This window comes from Neophocaena asiaeorientalis, unplaced genomic scaffold, assembly GCF_003031525.2.
Source record: "Neophocaena asiaeorientalis asiaeorientalis breed wild unplaced genomic scaffold, Neophocaena_asiaeorientalis_V1.1 scaffold221, whole genome shotgun sequence".
Taxonomy (NCBI): domain Eukaryota; kingdom Metazoa; phylum Chordata; class Mammalia; order Artiodactyla; family Phocoenidae; genus Neophocaena; species Neophocaena asiaeorientalis.
In genome coordinates this window covers 1,998,896-2,007,903 of record NW_020173766.1, presented here as the reverse complement: position 1 = coordinate 2,007,903, position 9,008 = coordinate 1,998,896, and positions in this window count along the sequence as shown.

Here is a 9,008-nt window from a genome sequence, read left to right as displayed (position 1 = left end):
ACACAGTATTTTAAGGGCCATGGTGAGAAGTTTGGATTTGTTCTCAGTAGAATGGGAAAACACAGCAGTTTCTTTAGGCAGAGGAGTGATGTGAACTGCTTTATGCATTAAAAAGATGAATCTGGTGGTTGTATGAAAAATAAGCCACAGAAGGGTAAGAATAGATAATCCATGTAGAGATGAGGCTGACTTGGGCTAGGAAATGGTAAGAAGAGATGAGATTCAGGATACAGTTGAAGGTTAAAACCAAAAGGTTGACTAACAGATTGTTGAGGGGAATGAAGCAAAGAAAGGAACCAAGAATTATGCCTGAGTCTTTTGGAAAATTTGATGGCTAATGACAGGAGTTGAGTTCAAGGGATCAGAAGTTCAGTTTACAACATTAACAGCAAAAGAAAACAATATACATTTCATCTAAAAAGTGAGTGTGGGGGACTTCCCTGCTGGTGCAGTGGTTAAGAATCCGCCTGCCAATGCAGGGGTCACAGGTTCGAGCCCTGGTCTGGGAAGATCCCACATGCCGTGGAGCAACTAAGCCCATGCACCACAACTACTGAGCCTGCACTCTAGAGCCTGCAAGCCACAACTACTGAGCCCGTGTGCCTAGAGCCTGTTCTCCACAATAAGAGAAGCCACCGCAATGAGAAGCCCACACACCGCAACTAGAGAAAGCCTGTGCGCAGTAGCGAAGTCCCAACGCAGCCAATAATTAATTAATTTAAAAAAAAAAGTGAGTGTGAAGGTATTGTAAGTGTACTTTTTTTTCACAGAAAATATTTGTTTTAGCAGTTGTCAGCAGAGATGGTGATTCAAAGCTAGACAGAAATGTCTATCAGTGTTTTTAAAACAAATAATCTCTCAATCAGGGGCTTATTATCTATTCATTGTGTGAATATTCATGCCATTTCCTCTATTTTAATCTTCCCCTTTCCTACTTTCAGGGTAACTATTGTCAAGAATTGTGAAGAGCCATGGATTTTACCGTACTCTCAAAAATACTGACGTTAAGTCACAAAACTGAATCAGAGATAAGAGTTTATTACTCTCAGCAAAAGTAATATCCAGAATGTCAGGTTATTTGCTCTGGTTCCTTAAGCCCCAATTCCCACGGGGCAATGTGGAGGACCAGGTAACAGATACACACACCGTGGGTTACATTACAAGAGAGGAACCCAGGGACAAGGGCACAGCTCTTTTGAGCAAGCAGCAAACACTGTAGCAAGCAGTAAGTCAGTCAGAATCCCTCCCCTGGAGACGAGCAGTTATGTGGTGGTCACTCTGACCTACTTAGTTGCCTATATGACCCACTACAGGTACTTCTCAGTAGCAGAAATGGGTCAGCCTTGCAGTCGGGAACACTCAACCAGAATGTACAGGGATGCTCAGGGCCCATAGTGGACTATGTCTCCTAACAACTAGTCCAAACATTTAAACAAAAGCATCACTGACTCTCAAATAATTCTCCTATTCTAGGTTCACTCTGGTGGAGTTGCCTTGGAAATAAGGTTTGCTCACCAGTTTATCTAAGGTACTATTTATACAGTGAACTCAAACTAAGCACAGTGCCAACAAGTAAATTCAGCTTTGCTCCTTTGCATTTGAAATATTCTAATATGAATTAATTCTAGAGCTACATTAATATCACCTTGAAGCTGTATGGTGAGATTTCAAATACAAAGTCTATAAAGATTAAAAAAAAAAAAAAAAAGTCCCAGCATGTTTTACATAATGATGTCTCTTTCTCATTCCGGTGGTGCAATCTAAGCACTATGTAGTGCGACCTTGGTGATGTATGACTCTGACACAGAAGTCCTGCTGACAGTACACACTTTGTGCCAAATTCAGAATACAACCATAAAACCACTCAGAAGGACCTGACTGCGATGTACGTAATCAGCATTTGAGGTAGATAACAGAACTTATTTCTACAGATTCTGCTCTTGTCACAGTGAACTATTCTAACTTGTTCAGAAGTTGATAAAACTTTCCACTTTATAAATACAAAAATTTGGAGCAAATAAACAAATACTCCTTGTCTGCCTCTGAAGGGAATTAATAAATAAAATTAGGAGGTATCTTAAAATCTAATGGAATAAGATCTTATTCTAATTGTCTTTTAGAAAGAATATTGCTGTATTAAGTGCTCACATATACACACATATGTATATTTTTACATATATATTAAAAATTTTTAAACTTCTTAATGTTAGCTCTTTAGGATTATTTTTTCCTAAAGCTAGAAATCAGGAAAAAAATTTTACCTAAAAATTTAATGGCCTTGGTGACTAGGTTATAAGGAAAGAAGCAAAAAATTACTCTTGAACAACCTAAGTTTTAAAGTTTTGTCTTTTCTATAGATGCAGTGAGAAAGATTTAATGCCGTTAGACCTGTTAGATTGGGGCTGGCTGTAACACCTATTTTATAAAAGGCTAAGTCCCATTTAGCATCTGGCTCCCCTGGGAGTGCTACTGAGATGTCTGCTTTGGTCACCTTGGGTAGAGGCTGGCCTATTAGAAACAGGAGGACACAAACACACTAAGATACATCAGTGTCTCTTCTTTGGTAAGGTGGGAACACTTAGGAACAATCAGTCTTAGAACCTCACTGGAAAGGACTATTTCAGGTGCTCTTAATCACAAATACTGTTCTTAAGCTATTAGACATATAACCAAGGATATAAGCTTCCTAGTTTAAACACGTAGTGATCCAACTTTGAGGCTCACTAAAGGGCCTCCAGAAGCAGATGGCTTCTAGAAGCAGACAGTTTCCTCTTGCTATTTTACCAATCAAGAAGATAATACTATTGGTAGACAGTTTCCTCCCTTATATTTTATTATTTGTCTCTTCCTCCTTTTCTTTTCTCTTTCCTTTTATGTTAATTTTTTTGTCCTTCACTGCCAATTTCCAACTCCTCAATTTATTATCTAGCTTTTCCAAGTACTCAAAACAAAACCCTCAGTTACTCTCATGTTACTGAGAGACCAACACTCATCAAAAGGGACCAAAGACACTGGATTTCACTGATTTGTACAAAGACCTTTTACCCTGGCTAGGTGACTCATAATTCAACTATGATGCAAACAGAAAATTAAGGGACTTCCCCAGCGGTCCAGTGGTTAAGACTCCGTGCTTCCACTGAAGGGGACATGGGTTCGATCCCTGGTTGAGGAACTAAGATCCCACATGCCACATGGCGTGGCCAAGAAAAAAAAAAAAAAACCAAACAAACAAACAAAAAAACCCCAGCAAATTAAGGTATTTCAAACCCTGGAGGCCCAATAGACTACAATAAATTCACTGGCTAGGACAGTCTTCAACTACATACTGACCTGCTAAAATGGGGACTGTGCAACTGCTAACATTTTTTTAATACCAGGGTTTATATTACAGAAGTAAAACAATCAATTGAGAAAGAAAGCCACTTCATTAGCTAAACTTGACTAAACCAATCCTTGGGACTTATTCTCCTGATTACACAGATCAATGAGTAAGTTGGACATGAAATGGGCTCCAAATGTGTTGAATAGTATTTAGGATTCCCTTGCTCTTTTTGCCATCTTCTGCTGTTTAATATTCAGGGGTCTAAATACTGTTAAACAGCCACTCCCCTCACACAACATTCAATTCATGTTACTGCCTCAGAAGGACACGAAGTCCTCAGGGCCAATTTGGATTAGAGCTGAAGCTGACTAAAAGGCAGAAGTTCAGAAATTCTGATAAGGGAAATAGTACAGACCTGGCAGAACTATGATGAAGGTGCTTACAAAGGATATAGATAGACAGTATTTATCCAGAGACTGCCTGACATATACACTTGAGCTAATCTTCTAAGGTCTTCAGGAGAAACTACAACCAAGTGAAATTGTATTATTTAGTAATCCATCCACTTGCTCCAGGGCAGAATACTGTAACTGGCTTCTTTGTTGGCTGCTAGCTAATCAGCAGCTTATCTGCAGAAAACAAAAGCCACAATTTTCAAACTACTGTAACAGGGAAGAGCCAAGTCTGACAACATGTTGAATCTGTTTCTTTTAGTTTAACCTTTGCTTCCCATTACTTTTGTTCACTAAAAGGATACTGTCTATACATAATGGCCTGCCTCAGGAACCCTGCCCCTCTGCCTGAAAGTTAAACCAAAGTGCCTTTGTTCAGGGAAACATCCGGACCCTGTTCCACCTGTGGATGGCTGCAAGAAAGAAGAAATTAACACATCCCCTCCCTGAGGCTGGCCATTACAGGGGATATTTGCAAAACGTACCTCTTTTTACTTTACTTCCTCATCTCCTCCCCCTCTCTGTGCTAGAAAAGAAACTGGCATCCAAAACCCTCTGCCGGCTTTCTGAATAAAGTCGTATTTCTTGGCTCAACACCTCCTCTCCGATTTATTGGCCTGTCCTGTGGCGAGCAGACCGAGCTTGGACTTGGTAACACTATATGCAATTTTCCTTCTTCCCTCTCTACTTTTTCTCTTATAGAAATCCTGTTTTCGCTTTTGCTGGATTAAATCAATCAATCACTCAATCGTTTTCCCTTGTATAAAGTAAAAGTTTTAAAATTATTCTTTGACAAGGGGAGGATTGGTTCTTGGCCTTCTGTTTTCTGTCTGCATTTTCTCCCATGGTCAATTCTTCAGACATATGAGAAATGGAATATTTCCTGCCATATCAGTAAACAAAGGATGTCACAGTCATCTGCACTTGCAGCCCTCCTGAGAGCTGGTGAGCCCTGAGGGAACTCAGGATGTGAAAATACAGGATACTGGCCCCAGATAGCTGAGGTGCATATCACAGGAATGATTTCAGTGAGTCCAGACTCTTGCATCTTCCTGTACACAGAAAAGCGCTAAATTCCTTAACTTGGGATATCTGGTTTTCTTTAATTAACAATAATGTTTTGATGTTCCCGACTACCTGCACTCCGACTACCTGCCCTGCACTCCGACTACCTGTACTTTGTTACAAAACATCTATATAACCTGGCTCCCTGCCTCGCCTCCTTGGAGCAGTTTTCTCAGGGTTACTTGAGATACTGCCTCCTGGGCTTGAGGTCCTAAAAATTCCTACCAAATGAAACATAACTTTTAGGTTGTGAATAATTTTTAAGTCCACACATATTCCAACCATCCCCACTTTGACAACTCCTAAACCTAACCTTACTCAATCACCAACAAGCTAGTTCTGCTTGAATGTACTATCACTGCAAACTCACCACATCCCAAACTGAAATTATTTTCTTCTTGAAGTCAAGCTCTTGACTAATTCCCAAACATACAGGTTGCAACTTGTCTGTATGTTATTTTCATACTATTACTATTAAAAATAAATGCTTCTTGGCCTGATCCCCTGGGTCCACGAGGAAGGATTTCCCCTGAACACTCCTGGCCTCTTGGCACACCTCTGCTCTCCTGGGTGAAGCTTCAGGGACAGAGAGCTAGGCAATTGTAGCATGGCTCCTTCCTCCTCCCTTATTTCGAGAACCACTTAGCCACAGATTCTGCTACTCTGTGTCGGAAGTTTTACAGGAGTAGGCGCTGCCCGGGGTGGAGGAATAAGATTTATTCTAAGGAATGTTAGGATCTGATGATTTGGCAGAGAATGTAAAAAACATAGACCAGGTAAGGAAATGTGGGGATCACAACATCACATGTAAGTTGAGGCTATGATGGGACCAGTATTTGAGGCACTTCAAATGCTTTTCAAGTTAGCCATGTTGAATGTAAGGCCAACACTGGCCTTGGCCTTAGTGAAACAGGAGGGAAGGAGGCAGGGCACAACCTTCGAAAGAATGACATAGCCCGAGGACATGACATAAACTGATTAGAGCCAAATGGGTCAAAGATGGAGGGCAAGTCAACTTCCACTGGACCTTGAGCCTCTGCGTACGCTCACTGTAACACAGCAGCAAGCTAAATGACACACCCACAGGCGCCATGACAGTTCCAAGACCCACCAAAAGGATCAAAAAGTGGGCATGGCCCAATTCCTGGAAATCCCCACCCCTTCCTGAAATAGCTGGAATATTCCTCCTACTCATTAGCCTATGAAATTACCCACCCCTATAAAAACTGACAACCCCATAGTCTGGTGCCTTTCTCACCTTCTGAGATGGCCCACACTCTTGTCCGTGGAGTGTTTCTCTCTAAATAAATCCACTTATTACCTATCACTTTGTCTCTCACTGAATTCTTTCCGCAATGAGACATCAAGAACCTGAGCTTCATTAAGTCCTGAAACCAGGTGTGTGATCTCAGTTGGAAGACTGTGGGTTTTGGCCGGCTGCATGGGTTCAAGTCCCAATCAGGGTTTTGGCTGGGTTCGAGTCCTGGCCGCATGTCCCATTCTGGATTTAGGCTGGGTTTGAGTCCCGGCACGTGGGTTCAAGTCCCAATCTGAGATGCATGGTTTCACACGGTTTCATTAGCACACACCCATAGCCTTGTGGGGCACCTGCAGACCCTAAGCAGCAGAGGGGATCTCAGTGAAGCAGCCTTGCTGAGGCACAGATTTGACTGTGGGGAAGTCTTTCCCTCTACAGGCCTTTTAGACCTCAGAGGCAAAACAATTATTTGGCCCTTTACTATGATTTTTAGCTGGTTCGAGAGGCCAGGGGCTTTAAGTCACAATTAAGTTCCACATATGCTAAGAACACAAGTGTGTAAGCTCCGAACTTTAGTACCAGCCTAGCAGGCAGCATGGAAAGGTTGTACCAGATTCCATCCCTTATGTTCTCAGCCATACTCAAGGCCAAAGGACAAAATTGGAGGAACGCATGCATTTTTTTCCTACATGGATTAAGGGTCACTCCCTGCCTGATGGTCTGTTTTTCAAAAACTCTGGCCATGGTTTTACAGTTCTGAGATTTACACTGCAGCTTCAATTGTAAAAGAGTGGTAGGTTTTATTTATAACAAAAAAGAAACAGTGCCCTGTTACCACCAAAACATGCCATCTTCTTAGACTAAAGTAGAAAAAACATTCAATGAGATGACCACAGCCACAGAAGTTGAAAAGATAATGAGAAAAACCTAGGCCTGAACATTGTCTCAAAGAATCACATATGTTCAGGAAGAAAGGCAGAGCTTTAGAAACCTGCCCTATCAGATTAGGAGCAGTGCAAGAATGAAAACAATGGAAGAGATATTTTCTTAAGAGAAAGCTGACATCTTGGAAAACAGCTGAGAGGCAAACTGCATTTCCTCCCCACCATCCACAGTCCAGCAAAGGGCCAGCCCTATGGGTCTTCCTTCTCTCCAACAATAAAATGTTAGAAACTCAATGAGCCTTCTGGAAAGGAGTACAGGAACAGTAGAGAGAAAAACCCTCAAAGAGAAGTGCCTAAAAGCAATGCTACTCCTCACCTGACACATTCAGAAGATGAGGACAGTATCTTGAGGAAAACATAGCAAAGGTCTTGATTCTCACTGGGTCCCTGGAAGAACAAACTTCAGGACAGCAGATTCAGGTAAAAAAAAAACCTGCTGAGAATGAGTCTCAACTGAAACATGCCGGATAAAGGAACTCCACCCCCCATCCCCCCACAGGAGACAGGTGTCCTGGGCATGAGCAACTCCACAGCAGAAGGCAGTGGCCCCTGAGGACTGCTCACAGGGGGCTAGTGAAGCTGTGTCATTAGAGCCCACCCTCAAGGCGGTCCTGGGGTGCCAGAAACACAGGACCCAAAGGGGAAATGGTATTAAGTAATTTAAATATGCTGGATGAAAAAGAAAGACATCTCAAAAATCTCAAAGAAGACCTGGTTGGGGCTGCTGCTACTACGGTAAATTAACACTGCACGAAGGCAGCACTGTCTTAAATACCACTATCTAGAGACAAGACTAGACACAGGTAGATGTCCCTCTGGATAGAATGAACGTAAGTCATAATTAACCTCTTAATGGGTGATTCTCCCAACTGAGTTCAGACTTACAAGTTCAGAGTCATAACTAGTACAGAATTACTTCAGTCCCAGCAAAACTGAATCAAGAATTTTCCAGCTTATTCACCTTCCCACAGATATAACTGAGTATCTTTTGACAGGTTTCTAGGGACAAAATTTTCCCTGCTATATCTGCTAGGGGCTGGGGAGTAATTTTGTGAATGTGAGGGAATGCTGTGATAATTTTATAGGTCCTGTCAACTATTTAGATTTTGTTGTTGCTGTTGTTTTAAGTGAGGCTTATAAGAGACTAGGTATTGAACTTGGGTAGCACACGGTTAGAAGGCAGGTGCATCAGGTTCTCACACTAAGTTATATTCTTCAACAGCTCCATCAGTATAAAGTTGACATTTAGTCTCCACCTGCCTGCCGTTCCTCTATTTCCGTTAGTTATGAGCCCCGGTTTAGAAAAAGGGTGTTATTTATTGAGTCTCCCCCTAAAATCACATCTGCCCGTACTTTCATAACATAGGCTTACTCTTGAGGATGGTCAAAGCAACTATAAAATATGGAACTAAAACCTTCTACAGTGTGTGTAAGACAGACAGACACAAAGGTGAATTAATGGCCATGGCCTAAAAATCAGCAAAATCTCTATAGCCCAAAGGCATGTAAATGAAGATCAAGGTGGGAAACAAAGTTGGACCCTGTGCATTTGGGAAAAAAGGCTAAAACTAAATGTTGGGTTAGTGGGACTTGGTAAGTTTACTCTCATCCTCTGAAGGCAGCAATGGACATGTGCCTTCTTCACCAGCCAGACAGGTAAGAAATGGACTCTCCCAAAGACACCTTGTGGAAACAAGCTGCCAGAACCACAGACCCTCCTTCCAACATTCCAGAAGTGCAACACATGTACATGCAGGCACAAAATCAGTTTTAAAAAATGTTTTTTAATTGATGACATTTATAGTTTGTTTTCACTCTTCTCAAATTCAGTGATTCTCTCCAAGAAAAAAAAAGTACCACCCTTATTCAACCTGCCACACTGTCCCTTCTCCATACCCACTGTCATCACCCTCTCCATACATTATACAACACACCACAAATACCCTCAGTTCTCATCCCCTCACCCT